Source organism: Triticum dicoccoides, chromosome 7B (assembly GCF_002162155.2).
Source record: "Triticum dicoccoides isolate Atlit2015 ecotype Zavitan chromosome 7B, WEW_v2.0, whole genome shotgun sequence".
Lineage (NCBI taxonomy): Eukaryota > Viridiplantae > Streptophyta > Magnoliopsida > Poales > Poaceae > Triticum > Triticum dicoccoides.
In genome coordinates, this window is record NC_041393.1 from 53,336,962 (window position 1) to 53,352,974 (window position 16,013).

Sequence of the window (16,013 nt, forward strand, 5' to 3'; positions counted from 1 at the left end):
ACAAAAACCCAGCCACTGAAATGCTGACGCGTGGATGCCTTTTAGTCCTGGTTGGTGCCACCAACCAGGACCAAAGGCCCTCCTGCCTGGGCTCGGCGCACCGGCCACGTGGAGGCCCATCTGTCCCGGTTCGTGTTAGAACTGGGACTAAACGTCTAGGGCATTAGTAACGACCCTTTAGTCCCGGTTCAAGAACCAGGACAAAAGGCCCTCACCAACCAGGACTAATAGGTGTTTTTCTACTAGTGGAGCGGTGTGCTTGTCTCGGAGTATGACCCTATCATACAAGAACTTTTTAAGCAATGGAACAAGAAGTACAGTCACAAGCCCTTCATATTGTACCATTGCTACAAAGAACTTTGCGTCAATGAGAAGTGGGCCAGGAGAAACGACGAGATGACAGCAAATAGATCAAGGTTAAGCATACCCGTTAAGGATGATGACGAGGAGGATGAAGATGCCAACAAGAGACTAGATGGCAACATATTGCAAAAGAGAGCTAGAAGTGAGTACATTTTGTGGCACATACAAAGAGGAGCTTGTGGCCATGATTGAGACCAACAAAGCCTTCGCGTCGGAATGCAAATAAGACAGGGTGGCTAGATGGAATGAGCTCAAGTTGTTGGAGGACGAGAAATAGAGATCAAAGTTGGCGGCCGAAGAGAGGAAGGTGAAGGCGGAGGAGCGTAGGCTTGCACTCGAGGGTGGGAGGCTTTAGAATGCAAAGAAGGCCAAAGAATGTGCTATCATGTTACTGGACCCAGCCAAAATTGATGATACCGTAAAAAAGTTTTGAGAGCTCACTCATTGGGAGATCTTGATTCAAATAGAGGTCTCTCTCTGGAATAATGGTGATGGTGGCCGTGTGGATGGTGGTGGTGGTGGTGAATGCGATGGTGGTGGTGGTGGCCGTGTGGATGGTAGTGGTGGTGATAGTGATGATGGCCTTGTGGATGGGGGTGGCCATGGAGATGGTGTTGAATTTTTTTTGGCGAGGATGGTGTTTGTGTTCGTGCATACCTTTGGTTGGGGTTGATCCACGACATAAAACATGCTAAGTTGGTATTATTTTGGATCATACTTGATCGACGTGATGCCTTTTGGATGAACTATTTGCATGTTTAAATCTGAATTTCTCAATCCATGCAATTATATGCTTGTTCATGATTTATATGTTATTTGCAATATAGAATTGAGAAAAAAAATCATCCTCTGAATATAGGTCAGTTTGGTGGGGCCACCCTTAGAGGAGGAGGCTACTTGACCGTCTACTCTAATGGATAGGAGATCGGTTAAAGTTGCTCTTAGGCAAAGTGAATGCAACTAAAATCTACTTTGAAACCATTGCTGATCCGCAAACCAATTTGTGCTTTGATGGTTAGGAGGACAGTGATATTCCCAGTATACCAGGGTTCAAATTATAAACTTGACACTGACGTTCGTATTTTTCTGGATTTATTTCAGGCTTTTCAGCCATATTCATGCATGACTTCGTCAATCTCAAGCTCCAACGCTACCTCAGTCCCTCGGAGATACTCATAGCACTACTACAAAAAGGGCTATAGATGGAATGGCCACCAATGGCGCACCTGTGATATGGTGCGCCATTACTATATTCTAATGGCGCACCATGTCTCGGTGCGCCATTAGTAATATATTACTAATGGCGCACCTGGTGTGTGGTGCGCCATTAGTAGTTTTGAAAAAAAACATAAATTTTTTTTGTTACTAATGGCGCACCGTTGCATAGTGCGCCATTACTAATTGACATAGTAATGGCGCACCACATCCGTCGTGCGCCATTAGTAGTTTTAAAAAAAAGTAAAAAAAAATTGTTACTAATGGCGCACCATGTCTCGGTGCGCCATTACTAGTTTTAACTAGTAATGGCGCACTTTCCACCGGTGCGCCATTACTAAGTTTTTTCAAAAAAAAATCAAAAAAAATATCAATTTTTTTTTCAAAACTAGCAATGGCGCACCGTGGGTGTGGTGCGCCATTACTAGTTAAACTAGTAACGGCGCACCACCCCACGGTGCGCCATTACTAACTTGCCCCAACACCGAATGCACCCCCCCTGTAGATCGCCTTTTCAGTTTTAAAAAAAATAAAAGAAAATGATGGAAATGTCAAAAAAATAAAAGATAATATGTTTCCCATGTGATATGTGCTCTAGTTTTTAGGAAAATTTACAAATATGAATTTCGACTTTATTTGTAAAATCTCTCTGGAAATTTGTAAAATGGGCATAACTTTTGCATACGAACTCGGATGAAAAAGTTTTTTATATGAAAAATCATCTATTCGAAAAGTTACATCCAAATTTAACTGGGGAAACCCTGTTAAACATTTTAAAAATCCCCAAAAACCTAACAGAAGAAAAGTTACGGGGCTTTCAAGATCTAGCGGCAAAAAAATTCAGAAAATTTCAAACTTACTAGTGGCGCACCGTGGATGTGGTGCGTCACTAGTAACAGAAAAAAATGGTTTTGAATTTTTTTTGATTTTTTTAAAAAAATTGATACGTAATATGATCGGGAAGTTTGAAATATTTTTCAAAATTTCATCATAGTCATGAACATGAACAAAGTCCTAGACATCAACAAGGTATAACAGGATTGATATGCTAGATATATCAACAAGTGCGTGTGAAGTGAGCTGGGGTTGGATAGAACTCTGAAGTTAAGCGTGCTTGGGCTGGAGTAGTGTGAGGATGGGTGACCTTTCGGGAAGTTTGACCACGGAGTGCGATTTGACCTGAGATTAAGCATATTGACCCGAGATTAAGCCATAGTGAACTGAGATTAAGAAAAAATTGAAAAAAAAATTAAAAAAAATTTCTGAATTTTTTTTTAAAAAAATTGAAATTGTCCTCGCCATACCAGATACTAGTGCGCCATTAGTATACCAGATACTAATGGCGCATCGTGGGCTATACTAATGGCGCACTACATGGTGCGCCATTACTATCTGGTATACTAATGGCGCACCAGTGGTGCGCTATTAGTAAAAAATACTAGTGGCGTGCTAGTAATGGCGCACCGGTAGTGCGCCATTAGTAGGCAAAACCGGTGTGCCATTAGTAGGCCTTTTTCTAGTAGTGTAGAGAAGGGTATACTTGAGTTTACAGAGGCTCGTGTATGTGAGCGACTTTGATTATACTGTGCTTTTAAAAATAATATTATTGCCAGTCCAAGAGATGCAAATTATCACTAGGTCAATGTAGAATTATGCCAAATTAAAAATTAAAACTGAGATCGGGTGAAGAAGGTTTGGTCAATTGTCCATTCGGCCAACTGGACATGCCTTTTTAAAGATTTTTGTTTAACAGACTTCTCTCCAAGATCATGGTTTGACAAGTTTAACTTGTTGGAAACCAAACACATGATGCTCGATTGGTCTACCATCTACGAGACGTCCGTGCATCTGCCAAAGCTTATTAATTAGGCGATGATCCAAAACTGTGAAGCAGCAGGCACGTACCTGTGGCATTGACGGGGCAGCGCTTACGGCACTGCAGGCTGTTGGAAATATGAGCAATTTATCGAATGATTTTATTAATAAAAATACTAGATAAAACATGACTAAAATAGCAAATATAAAGCAAGTCATGCAGTCTGACAGAGAAAAGGTAAACATCGTCTGCATATATGAACTTGAGCTAAACACATCTAGAACAGACACTAGATGAAGTTGCTTATACGAAACAGAACCTAACATACGTAGGGCAGAAACTAGAGCCAAGAACTGTAGCAGGACTTCTAACATAAAGGATAAGAACACATACGGCCAGCAGCAGCAGAAGCGCTGGACTTGGGGTCGGTGTCCTCGCCTGCCATGTCGTCGAGGAGGTCGTGGACTTCGGGGAAGAAGTCGTCGGCGACCGGATCGTCCGTGATGAAGCAGCCAGTAGTCGCGTTGAGAGCTCCCCAAAAACCTTATCACCCTTCTCCCGTACAGGACTCAAAAGGTGCGGTCTCGGAGGCCTACTGTCCTGACGTGCGGTGCACGCCGCAAGCCGGGATGAGGAAGACAGTAGTAGCGCAGAGATTGGAACTGTGTGGCGAGAGGAAGAGGACCTTCTGATGTGTCTCTCGGGAGAGGAGCGACCTCTCTTATATAGGCACAACAAAGGGACAAGAACAGGCTACGCCGGGAGGTGAAGCAACGGAGGGAGACAAAGTGAACAGGCGGCACGCGAAGAGGTGCGCCGTTCGTATTCAGTATCCACTACCGCAAAAACTTTTCAGCTCCCAGGTGACCTTTCATGTACCCGTAGTGCGTTGCAAAAATTAGACATCGGCTCGGCTCATTCCCGCAACCCACGGCGCATCGAGACGAGGCGTGGAATGGCGAGGCGTGGCGTGGCGAGGCGGGCGGCGGAGGAGGAGCGCGCGTGGATGTCCCTCTTGTTCTCATGCTCATACAAGTGGGGAAGGAGCCTCCCTTATAAAGAGGTCCAACTCCCTCTAAACTAGCAAGGTGGGACTAAACTTTTAGTTCCACCTCTTGCCTTGCACGAATTGTCTGCGTGGGCCTCTAGGATTTATTAGGAATTTCTGAAACTGCTATTGGGCTAGGCCCAAATAGGCAAAAATTCCAGCAATCCCCCACCAGATCCCAGAGGCACACAAAATTTGCCTTTGGTTCCAAAACACTGTTTTATATACCGGTAATGCAGTGGAGACTGTTAAGTTGAATTTCCACCTAGAACCCTATGCTACACTAGTAAGCAACTTGAACAGTGGACTAGTCCTTGAACTGCAAGTTTTCTGCGAATCTAGTTTCACATAAAGCCTTGACCGATACGTGGCTACCGTGGGTCTTCCCCGCGGGTGGAGCTTATGCGTCATACTCCGTGACCTTTCATGAGTTTACTAGAGAGAACCCTACTCTCATAGATTGGACGTTTAACAATCGGACTCATATAGGTGCATTCTTCAAAAGATGTTCTGCAGGACAACATCTCTGCTTCAAAAAGCCACTTAGAACACATTAAGATATACATCAACCTGCCATGCAGATTCGGAGAGTATTGCATCTTCATGGAGTGGTATTTTAACAGTAAGGATACTCTCCTCTTAGTTGGCCAACAGCTTGTCTTCCACATCTAATTCACGGGATCTCCGATCACAAAGAATAAGTTACCACTATGAACAACTCATATTGTGGGTCTCATTCCCATCTCCCTCGATGCATTATCTATCACATTACGTGATAGACCCTTAATAAAAGGATTTGCCAGATTTTTAGACGTTTGGATATAGTCCAATGCAATAACTCCGTAGTTTTTCATTTTTCTGACAAACTTTAACCTTCTCTGAACGTGTCTTGATGACTTCATGTTATCCTTTGAGCTGTTCACTTTACTGATCACAGTTTGATTGTCACAGTTCGTAAGGATACCCGGTACAGGTTTCTCAACTACCGGCAAGTCATTCAAGAGCCGACGAAGCCAGTCTGCTTCGACTGTAGCTGTATCTAGTGTTGTGAGTTCTGCTTCCATTGTTGACCTCGTTAAGATGGTCTGCTTGCAAGACTTCCAAGAAACAACGCCACCTCCATGAGTGAATACATAACCGCTCGTGGCCTTTATATCATCATCATCTGAGATCCAGTTTGAGTCACTATACCCTTCAAGCACATTTGGGTGCCCAGTGTAGTGAATTCCATAATTCGCAGTGCCTTTCAAATAACGCAAAACTCTCTCTAGAGCTTTCCAATGCACATCTCCTGGTTTTGAAACAAACCGACTTAGTTTGCTAATAGCAAAAGAGATGTCAGGTCTTGTAGCACTGGCTAAGTACATAAGCGAGCCAATGATCTATGCATATTTCAATTGGTCTCTAGCAATTCTTCGATTCTTTCGAAGCAACACACTAGCATCATATGGTGTTGGAGATGGCTTGCAGTCACTGTAGCCAAAGCGACTCAAGATCTTTTCCACATAGTGAGATTGAAGCAATGTAATCCCCCCATCATCATCTCTCAAAACTTGATGTTCAGAATGACATCAGCCACTCCAAAATCCTTCATCTCAAAACAGCGAGATAGGAAATCCTTGACCTCCTTAATAACATTCAGATTTGTTCCGAAAATCAGTATGTCCTCAACATACAAGCAAAGCATAACTCCCTCGCCCCCACCATGGCGATAGTACACACATTTGTCAGCTTCGTTCACAACAAAGCCTGCAGCTGTTAAAGTTCTTTCGAACTTCTCATGCCACTGTTTGGGTGCTTGCTTGAGTCCATACAAAGACTTCAGCAACTTGCACACTTTGCCTTCCTGACCATCTACTACAAACCCATCTGGTTGTTCCATATAAATTTCCTCATCCAACTCTCCATTTAGGAAAGCAGTCTTAACATCCATTTGATGAACGAGAAGACCATGTGAGGCAGCTAGTGAAAGTAGAACTCGAATAGTGGTCAGTCGAGCCACACGTGAGTAAGTATCAAAGAAGTCTTCACCTTCCTTTTGGGTATAACCCTTTGCCACGAGCCGAGCCTTGTACTTTTCAATAGTACCGTCAGGCCTAAGCTTCTTCTTGAATACCCATTTGCATCCTATAGGTTTGCACCCATAAGGACGATCAGTTATCTCCCAAGTTTGATTCGCCAAGATGGAATCCATCTCCCTATGAACTGCTTCCTTCCAGTAGTCTGCATCTTCCGATGCATAGGCCTCCGAAATAGAACTGGGAGTATCATCTATGAGATACACAAGAAAATCATCACCAAAGGACTTTGCAGTCCTCTGTCTCTTGCTCCTAATAGGAACTTCATTGTTCTCCTCCACTGGACTTTCAAAGTGTTCCATCGAAATGGCAGGTTCGGTAATTGAAACTGGTTCCTGATTCGATGAACTAGGCATCTCCTAATTAGATGAGGTAGCCATATCCTTCTTGGGAAAGATATCTTCAAAGAAAGTCGCATCGTTCGACTCCATGATCGTACCGACATGCATGTCAGGTACCTCATATTTTACAACCAAGAATCTATAGCCAATGCTATGAAAAGCATATCCCAGGAAAACACAATACACAGTTTTTGGTCCCAGCTTTCGCTTCTTTGGAATTGGCACATTGACTTTCGCCAAACAACCCCAGGTTCGTAGATAAGAGAGCTTTAACCTTTTCTTCTCCCATTCCTCGAATGGAGTTATCTCTTTGTTCTTTGTGGGAACTCGGTTTAGGACATGACAAGCAGTCAATATCGCCTCCCCCACCATGCCTTGGAGAGACCCGATGTGTCTAACATGGCGTTAACCAAATCAGTTAGAGTATGGTTCTTTATTTCGGCCACCCCATTTGACTGAGGTGAGTTGGGAGGCGTCCTCTCATGGATTATACCATGTTCTGCACAAAAAGCATCAAATTCATTGGAAAAATACTCTCCACCACGGTCGGACCTAAGCCTCTTGATTTTTCGATCAAGTTGGTTTTCCACTTCAGCTTTATAGATCTTGAAAAAGTTCGAAGCCTCATCCTTAGATTTCAGAAGATACACACAGCAGTATCTAGTGGAGTCGTCAATTAACGTCATGAAATATTTCTTTCCACCTTTTGTCAAAACACCATTCATTTCACATAGATCTGAATGTATAAGTTCTAGTGGTGCAAGATTTCTCGTCTCCGCAGTCACCTGAGACTTACGAGGTTGCTTAGCTTGCACACATACTTGACACTTAGATCCCTTGACAGTGGTGAAACTAGGGATTAAGTTCAACTTCGCTAGTCGTGACATGCAACCAAAGTTAACATGACAAAGACGTGAATGCCACACATTTGATTCACTATTGTTGCAAATATGGTTAACAACTTTATTGCAAATGTCTGATAAGGATAAACGAAACAGGCCTCCTGACTCATAGCCTTTACCAACAAAGGTTCCATACCTGGATATTACAAATTTATTCGACTCAAAGACAAGCTTATAGCCATCTCTGCACAGAAGAGATCCGCTAACAAGATTTTTATTGACGGAGGGGACATAATGTACATTCTTCAGCCACACGATCTTCCCCGAAGTAAACTTCAGATCGTCCGTGCCAACACCACGAACAGAAGCACTTGAACCGTTTCCCATTAGCATGATTGAAGTCCCTGCGGTCTGGTAAGACGAAAACATGGAAATATCACCGCATACATGCACATTAGCACCCGTGTCAATCAACCAATCAGGAGAATGACATACTGAAAGAATAGTGGGAAATATACCATACCCAGCATCCTTCATGTCAGTGTCTCCAATGACAACATTAGCGGTCTTGCCGCCTTTCCCAGGATGACGCTTGTCATAGCGATTGGGGCAACTAGGAGCCCAATGATCAGGATCTCCACACACATGACAGACACCTTTCTTCTTGTCATTCTTCTTCTGGAAGTTCGTGTGCTGCACAGCCTTGTTCTTCCCATCAAACTTTGCTTTACCATCAAGCTTGCCCTTGTTCTTGAACTTGTGGGACTGGAAGTTTTTCTTCTGTACCAGATTGGCACTAGATCCTCCCTCAATACCTCGAGTACGTGTGTCCTTTGTTCTCGCCTTTTCTTCCACATCAAGAGTACCAATGAGATCGAAACAGAAAACTCCTGTCTCTTATGCTTCAGTAAGGTAGCAAAGTTCCTCCATGAAGGAGGAAGCTTAGTGATGATACCCCCGGCAACAAACTTGTCCGTTAACATGCAATTGAAGTGCTCAAGTTCTCTAGCAAATGACTGTATCTCATGAGCCTGCTCAACCACGGAGCGCTCTTCAGTCATCCTGTAATCATAGAATTGCTCCATGATTTACAGCTCAGTGCCGGCATCCAAGACCCCAAACTTGGCCTCGAGTGCGTCCCACATATCTTTTACATTGTCAATTAACGCATAAGCATCAACTATGTTCTCACCAAGAACACTCAAGAGAGCAGCCTTAAACAAGGTATCCATTTTCTGAAAAGCTTGTGCCTGTTGGGCATCTTGCTCCCCTTCAGGTTTGCCAAGAGTGGCGTCATAGCAGCTCATGGTCTGAAACCATAAGACTGCTCTCACGCGCCACCTCTTATAGTGGATACCCTCAAACATAGGAGGTCTCATGGAAGCAGCAAAACCACTCGGGGTAAATTGCCTATAATAAGGTTTTTGGATTGTTGGAAATATGAGCAATTTACCGAATGATTTTATTAATAAAAATACTAGATAAAGCATGACTAAAATAGCAAATATAAAGCAAGTCATGCAGTCTGACAGAGAGAAGGTAAACATCATCTGCATATATGAACTTGAGCTAAACACATCTAGAACAAACACTAGATGAAGTTGCTTATACGAAACAGAACCTAACATACGTAGGGCAGAAACTAGAGCCAAGAACTGTAGCAGGACTTCTAACATAAAGGATAAGAACACGTACGACACAGCAGCAGCAGCAGAAGCGCTGGACTTGGGGTCGGTGTCCTCGCCTGCCATGTCGACGAGGAGGTCGTGGACGTCGGGGAAGAAGTCGTCGTCGGGGAAGTAGTCGTCGGCGACCGGATCGTCCGTGATGAAGCAGCCAGTAGTCGCGCTGAGAGCTCCCCAAAAACCTTATCACCCTTCTCCCGTACAGGACTCAAAAGCTGCGGTCTTGGAGGCCTACTGTCCCGATGTGCTGTGCACGCCGCAAGCCGGGATGAGGAAGACAGCAGTAGCGCAGAGATTGGAACTGTGTGGCGAGAGAAAGAGGACCTTCTGATGTGTCTCTCGGGAGAGGAGCGACCTCTCTTATATAGGCACAACAGAGGGACGCGAACAGGCTGCGCCGGGAGGTGAAGCAACAAAGGGAGACGAAGTGAACAGGCGGCACGCGAAGAGGTGCACCGTTTGTATTCATTATCCACTACCGCAAAAACTTTTCAGCTCCCAGGTGACCTTTCATATACCCGTAATGCGTGGCAAAAATTAGACATCGGCTCGGCTCATTCCCGCAACCCGCGGCACGTCATGACAAGGCGTGGCGTGGCGAGGCGGGCGGCGGAGGAGGAGTGCGCGTGGATGTCCCTCTTGTTCTCATGCTCATACAAGTGGGGAAGGAGCCTCCCTTATAAAGAGGTCCAACTCCCTCTAAACTAGCAAGGTGGGACTAAACTTTTAGTTCCACCTCTTGCCTTGCACGAATGGGTTGCGTGGGCCTCTAGGATTTATTAGGAATATCTGAAACTGCTATTGGGCTAGGCCCAAATAGGCAAAAATTCCAGCAATCCCCCACCAGATCCCAGAGGCACACAAAATTTGCCTTTGGTTCCAAAACACTGTTTTATATACCGGTACTGCAGTGGAGACTGTTAAGTTGAACTTCCACCTAGAACCCTATGCTACACTAGTAAGCAACTTGAAGAGTGGACTGGGCCTTGAACTGCAAGTTTTCTACGAATCTAGTTTCACATAAAGCCTTGACCGATACGTGGCTACCGTGGGTCTTCCCCGCGGGTGGAGCTTATGCGTCATACTCCGTGACCTTTCATGAGTTTACTAGAGAGAACCCTACTCTCATAGATTCGACGTTTAACAATCAGACTCATATAGGTGCATTCTTCAAAAGATGTTCTGCAGGACAACATCTCTGCTTCAAAAAGCCACTTAGAACACATTAAGATATACATCAACCTGCCATGCAGCAGATTCGGAGAGTATTGCATCTTCATGGAGTGGTATTTTAACAGTACGGATACTCTCCTCTCAGTTGACCAACAGCTTGTCTTCCACATCTAATTCACGGGATCTCCGATCACAAAGTATAAGTTACCACTGTGAACAACTCATATTGTGGGTCTCATTTCCATCTCCCTCGATGCATTATCTATCACATTACGTGATAGACCCTTAGTAAAAGGATCTGCGAGATTTTTAGACATTTGGATATAGTCCAATGCAACTCTGGAGTTTTTCATTTTTCTGACAAACTTTAACCTTCTCTGAACGTGTCTTGATGACTTCATGTTATCCTTTGAGCTGCTCACTTTAGTGATCACAATTTGATTGTCACAGTTCATAAGGATACCCGGTATAGGTTTCTCAACTACCGGCAAGTCTTTCAAGAGCCAACGAAGCCAATCTGCTTCGACCGTAGCTGTATCTAGTGCTGTGAGTTCTGCTTCCATTGTTGACCTCGTTAAGATGGTCTGCTTGCGAGACTTCCAAGAAACAGCGCCACCTCCATGAGTGAATACATAACCGCTCGTGGCCTTTATCTCATCAGCATCTGAGATCCAGTTTGAGTCACTATACCCTTCAAGCACCTTTGGGTGCCCAGTGTAGTGAATTCCATATTCGCAGTGCCTTTCGAATAACGTAAAACTCTCTCTAGAGCTTTCCAATGCACATCTCCTGGTTTTGAAACAAACCGACTCAGTTTGCTAATAGCAAAAGAGATGTCAGGTATTGTAGCACTGGCTAAGTACATAAGCGAGCCAATGATCTGTGAATATTTCAATTGGTCTCTAGCAATTCTCTGGTTCTTTCGAAGCAACACACTAGCATCATAAGGTGTTCGAGATGGCTTGCAGTCACTGTAGCCAAAGCGACTCAAGATCTTTTCCACATAGTGAGATTGAAGCAATGTAATCCCCCCATCATCATCTCTCAACAACTTGATGTTCAGAATGACATCAGCCACTCCTAAATCCTTCATCTCAAAACAGTGAGATAGGAAATCCTTGACCTCCTTAATAACATTCAGATTTGTTCCGAAAATCAGTATGTCATCAACATACAAGTAAAGCATAACTCCCTTGCCCCCACCATGGCGATAGTACACACATTTGTCAGCTTCGTTCACAACAAAGCCTGCAGCTGTTAAAGTTCTTTTGAACTTCTCATGCCGCTGTTTGGGTGCTTGCTTGAGTCCATACAAAGATTTCAGCAACTTGCACACTTTGCCTTCCTGACCATCTACTACAAACCCATCTGGTTGTTCCATATAAATTTCCTCATCCAACTCTCCATTTAGGAAAGCAGTCTTAACATCCATTTGATGAACGAGAAGACCATGTGAGGCAGCTAGTGAAAGTAGAACTCGAATAGTGGTCAGTCGAGCCAAATGTGAGTAAGTATCAAAGAAGTCTTCACCTTCCTTTTGGGTATAACCCTTTGCCACGAGCCGAGCCTTGTACTTTTCAATAGTACCATCAGGCCTAAGCTTCTTCTTGAATACCCATTTGCATCCTATAGGTTTGCACCCATAAGGACGATCAGTTATCTCCCAAGTTTGATTCGCCAAGATGGAATCCATCTCCCTATGAACCGCTTCCTTCCAGTAGTCTGCATCTTCCGATGCATAGGCCTCCGAAATAGAACTGGGAGTGTCATCTATGAGATACACAAGAAAATCATCACCAAAGGACTTTGCAGTCCTCTGTCTCTTGCTCCTAATAGGAACTTCATTGTTCTCCTCCATAGGACTTTCAAAGTGTTCCATCGAAATGGCAGGTTCGGTAATTGTAACTGGTTCCTGATTCGATGAACTAGGCGTCTCCTGATTAGATGAGGTAGCCATATCCTTCTTGGGAAAGATATCTTCAAAGAAAGTCGCATCATTCGACTCCATGATCGTACCGACATGCATGTCAGGTACCTCAGATTTTACAACCAAGAATCTATAGCCAATGCTATGAAAAGCATATCCCAGGAAAACACAATCCATAGTTTTTGGTCCTAGCTTTCGCTTCTTTGGAATTGGCACATTGACTTTCGCCAAACAAACCCAGGTTCGTAGATAAGAGAGCTTTAACCTTTTCTTCTCCCATTCCTCGAATGGAGTTATCTCTTTGTTCTTTGTGGGAACTCGGTTTAGGACATAACAAGCAGTCAATATCGCCTCCCCCCACCATGCCTTGGATAGACCCGATGTGTCTAACATGGCGTTAACCAAATCAATTAGAGTATGGTTCTTTATTTCGGCCACCCCATTTGACTGAGGTGAGTAGGGAGGCGTCCTCTCATGGATTATACCATGTTCCGCACAAAAAGCATCAAATTCATTGGAAAAATACTCTCCACCATGGTCGGACCTAAGCCTCTTGATTTTTCGATCAAGTTGGTTTTCCACTTCAGCTTTATAGATCTTGAAAAAGTTCAAAGCCTCATCCTTAGATTTCAGAAGATACACACAGCAGTATCTAGTGGAGTCGTCAATTAACGTCATGAAATATTTCTTTCCACCTTTTGTCAAAACACCATTCATTTCACATAGATCTGAATGTATAAGTTCTAGCGGTGCAAGATTTCTCATCTCCGCAGTCACGTGAGACTTACGAGGTTGCTTAGCTTGCACACATACTTGACCCTTAGATCCCTTGACAGTGGTGAAACTAGGGATTAAGTTCAACTTCGCTAGTCGTGACATGCAACCAAAGTTAACATGACAAAGACGTGAATGCCACACATTTGATTCACTATTGTTGCAAATATGGTTAACAACTTTATTGCAAACGTCTGATAAAGATAAACGAAACAGGCCTCCTGACTCATAGCCTTTACCAACAAAGGTTCCATACCTAGATATTACAAATTTATTCGACTCAAAGACAAGCTTATAGCCATCTCTACACAGAAGAGATCCGCTAACAAGATTTTTATTGACGGAGGGGACATAATGCATGTTCTTCAGCCGCACGATCTTCCCTGAAGTAAACTTCATATCGACCATGCCAACACCATGAACAGAAGCACTTGAACCGTTGCCCATTAGCATGGTTGAAGTCCCTGCGGTCTGATAAGACGAAAACATGGAAATATCACTGCATACATGCACATTAGCACCCGTGTCAATCAACCAATCAGGAGAATGACATACTGAAAGAATAGTGGGAAATATACCATACCCATCATCCTTCATGTCAGTGTCTCCAATGACAACATTAGCGGTCTTGCCGCCTTTCCCAGGATGACGCTTGTCATAGCGATTGGGGCAACTAGGAGCCCAATGATCAGGATCTCTACACACATGACAGACACCTTTCTTCTTGTCATTCTTCTTCTTGAAGTTCGTGTGCTGCACAGCCTTGTTCTTCCCATCAAACTTTGCTTTACCATGAAGCTTGCCCTTGTTCTTGAACTTGTGGGACTGGAAGTTTTTCTTTTGTACCAGATTGGCACTAGATCCTGCCTCAATACCTCGAGCACGTGTGTCCTTTGCTCTCGCCTTCTCTTCCACATCAAGAGTACCAATGAGATCCGGAACGAAAAACTCCTGTCTCTTATGATTCAGTAAGGTAGCAAAGTTCCTCCATGAAGGAGGAAGCTTAGTGATGATATCCCCGGCAACAAACTTGTCCGGTAACATGCAATTGAAGTGCTCAAGTTCTCTAGCAAATGACTGTATCTCATGAGCCTGCTCAACCACAGAGCGCTCTCAGTCATCCTGTAATCATAGAATTGCTCCATGATGTACAGCTCAGTGCCGGCATCCGAGACCCCAAACTTGGCCTCGAGTGCGTCCCACATATCTTTTCCATTGTCAATTGACGCATAAGCATCAAATATGTTCTCACCAAGAAAACTCAAGAGAGCAGCCTTAAACAAGGTATCCATTTTCTGAAAAGCTTGTGCCTGTTGGGCATCTTGCTCCCCTTCAGGTTTGCCAAGAGTGGCGTCATAGCAGCTCATGGTCTAAAACTATAAGACTGCTCTCACGCGCCACCTCTTATAGTGGATACCCTCAAACATAGGAGGTCTCATGGAAGCAGAGAAATTTACCGAATGATTTTATTAATAAAAATACTAGATAAAGCATGACTAAAATAGCAAATATAAAGCAAGTCATGCAGTCTGACAGAGAGAAGGTAAACATCGTCTGCATATATGAACTTGAGATAAACACATCTAGAACAGACACTAGATGAAGTTGCTTATACGAAATAGAACCTAACATACGTAGGGCAGAAACTAGAGCCAAGAACTGTAGCAGGACTTCTAACATAAAGGATAAGAACACGTACGGCACAGCAGCAACAGAAGCGCTGGACTTGGAGTCGGTGTCCTCGCCTGCCATGTCATCGAGGAGGTCGTGGACGTCGGGGAAGAAGTCGTCGTCGGGGAAGTAGTCGTCGGCGATCGGATCATCCGTGATGAAGCATCTAGTAGTCGCACTGAGCGCTCCCCAAAAATCTTATCACCCTTCTCCCGTACAGGACTCAAATGGTGTGGTCTCGGAGGCCTACTGTCCCGACGTGCGGTGCACGCCGCAAGCCGGGATGAGGAAGACAACAGTAGCGCAAAGATTGGAACTGTGTGGCGAGAGGAAGAGGACATTCTGATGTGTCTCTCGGGAGAGGAGCGACCTCTCTTATATAGGCACAACAGAGGACGAACAGGTTGCGCCGGGAGGTGAAGCAACGGAGGGAGATGAAGTGAACAGGCGGCATGCGAAGAGGTGCGCCGTTGTGCGTGGCAAAAGACATCGGCTCGGCTCATTCCCGCAACCCGCGGCGCGGCGCGGCGCGGCGCATCGGGACGAGGCGGGCGGCGGAGGAGGAGTGCCCGTGGATGTCCCTCTTGTTCTCATGCTCATACAAGTGGGGAAGGAGCCTCCCTTATAAAGAAGTCCAATCCCTCTAAACTAGCAAGGTGGGACTACACTTTTAGTTCCACCTCTTGCCTTGCACGAATGGGCTGCGTGGGCCTCTAAGATTTATTAGGAATTTCTGAAACTGCTATTGGGCTAGGCCCAAATAGGCAAAAATTCCAGCATAGGCCGCATTTGCTGGGCCGGCAGCCGTCCTCCGCCACCACCGCGATCCTGCTCGACCGCCCTGACATCGATCGCCTTCGCCGGCGAGCCTCTACTTGGCCAATCTACCGGATTTTTGGGGGGCTCTGCTGCTCGTTCGCAACAAAATGGCGACTCGCGGGAGGGGCGGGCGCTGGACTGCGTCCGTGTGCGTGGCGGCGTGAGCACTGTGCGATGTAGGGTGGAATTTGTAATGGCCGTTGTGCCGTGGGGTTCAAGTTTACTTGCCAGAATCGGCCCTTTATGGCTCTGCTCGGCACG

General features: G+C 44.8%; 1 pseudogene; it reads right to left on the minus strand.

Moving 5' to 3' along the window:
• LOC119338599 overlaps positions 1-15,781 on the minus strand; it is a 70,239-nt pseudogene extending 54,458 nt beyond the window's left edge.
• Between the last annotated feature and the right edge of the window lie 232 nt (positions 15,782-16,013).